The 2,060-nt window shown below is 32.3% G+C and overlaps 1 protein-coding gene across 1 annotated transcript in view; it reads right to left on the bottom strand.

Annotated features, from left to right (window-relative positions):
* The window catches only part of IL1RAPL1 (interleukin 1 receptor accessory protein like 1), a 1,323,503-nt gene that overhangs the window by 516,128 nt on the left and 805,315 nt on the right, over nucleotides 1–2,060 (bottom strand). The window lies entirely within an intron of this gene.

The raw sequence follows: 2,060 nt of genomic DNA, 5'->3' as shown, positions 1-2,060 counted from the left end.
CAAAACTGCTGGACAGGTTTATAATTCCTTTCACTGTGGTATGTTTTGTTGAAACAGTACTTCACTTAGCTAAGAATATACACTTTCAAAATGGTAAGGATTTCCCATAAAAGCTCACGATATTGCCTGCACATTTAGCTACTTCCTTCAGCCAGAAATTTCCGTTTTACATATGGGATTTCTTTTATATTTTTTAAAGTGACATTATAACAGATTTCAATTCCACTAAAACCAAATCATATCAATGTTTTTCATATTTTCATTAAGTACAATATAATAATAATGTGCAGAAAACCAAGATAAAAAACAATGATTCATTATCAATTCAGATACTGCCCATCTTTGTTGCTTTAACTGAGGGATATAATTTGGGGTTTAAGAAGTGCTCTTTAATTTGGTCACAAAATAAATATGCTATAGTGTCATATCATTTAAAACAATGTTATACATAAATATATCTTCCCAATAGACTTGTTTTTATACCTAAAATACATTTTAGTATATACTGTTCTTAATTCTAGGGCATGTAGCTCTCCATTTACCCAAAATTTCACATCCAGTCAAACTGTTTAATTTATTTGCCCAAATCACTGTCTCAGATAAGGCTACATATGACAGAACTATTTAAGATAACCAGTGGAATAAAAACTTTCATTACAACTTTAACTTGGATATCAAGACTTAATTATTCTTCGTTTTTATATAAGAGAAAAGAAGGTATTTTTGGACAAATGAAGTTTAGAAAAGTACAGCTACCCTGGAAAGCATTTAGGAGATGAAGAGTTCTATTTTTGGTTCTCTGAAATAGTCTTATATAAGTTGTTTTACCATTCAGGGTCCAGTGTTTGGTTTCCATGAGATTGTGCTCCAATTGTCTTATGCTAGGTAGTGGTTTAGAACCCTAGTATTTCTAGAAAAGTGAATGAGGTGCTTACTAAAGATGAGTTCTCCACTCTGAAGAACAAAGACTAGAAATGCATTCTATTTTCTATTCAGAATAGATTGCTTTACTTTATATTTTTAAATTCATTTGTCTCAATACTACTGGTTGCAAAAACTACTTCAGCAGAGATTAAGGAAAAAAAATTAAGTAATAGATGAAAAACAAATTTCAGAGTTGATTATATGGAAACCCAAGTATAGCCAGATACCTTAAAAGAAATGAATTACTATAAGATGTAGGTGACTACCACAAAACACTTCATATACAGGAAAACTAATTTAAGTGAACCAATGTACAAATAAAACTCTGTTTAATATAAAACAGCTAATGTCCTTTTTATGCTTTTCTATGTAAATTTTACAAATATGATCATACACAAAAGTTACCAAGAATAATCTCTCAATCAGAATATGAGAATAATATTTTTCACTTCTGAATGTTGTTCCTATTATCACCACTTTTCTCATGAAACCACCTCGTAAGAAATGCACTATAAAGAAAAAATGTATGAATGCAATTTTTAATGTGACAAAAATGATGAGCATTTGGATATAATTCTATATTTTGCAAATTTATGTCATACATATTACTTTACTTCATTTGATCCTTGCAAAAAGCCTATGAAATAAGAACAGCAAGTTTTATCATCATCATTTTATATTTGAGGAAACGAACATTCTGAAGGCTGTGGTAACTCCACCAACCTACGTGACTAGAGAGTTGTAGATTCATAATTATAGGCAGTCTTCTGAATCTTGTCCGCATGTCCTTTGACCTTAGCAACCAGATATGAAAATGACTCTATGCATCACATCTCACATAATTATTCAATGATTGCACCTGAAATTATGCTATTTTCAAGTTCAAGGGAACACATATGTCAGATGGATAGAGTGGCAAATGAATAAAAGAGAAAAATGTTTTTTCTAATTTGGAGCAAGACAGGAAGAAAGAGGTAGATTTCATTTTATTTAGTCACTCTAGAAAATGTTTCCAGGCCGGGCGCGGTGGCTCACGCCTGTAATCCCAGCACTTTGGGAGGCCGAGGCGGGTGGATCACGAGGTCAAGAGATCGAGACCATCCTGGTCAACATGGTGAAACCCCGGCTCTACTAAA

The sequence above is a fragment of the Cebus imitator genome, unplaced genomic scaffold (assembly GCF_001604975.1).
Source record: "Cebus imitator isolate Cc_AM_T3 unplaced genomic scaffold, Cebus_imitator-1.0 Scaffold282, whole genome shotgun sequence".
NCBI classification, from domain to species: domain Eukaryota; kingdom Metazoa; phylum Chordata; class Mammalia; order Primates; family Cebidae; genus Cebus; species Cebus imitator.
The sequence above is the reverse complement of the archived record's forward strand: the minus strand, read 5'-3'. Positions and strand labels throughout refer to the sequence as shown.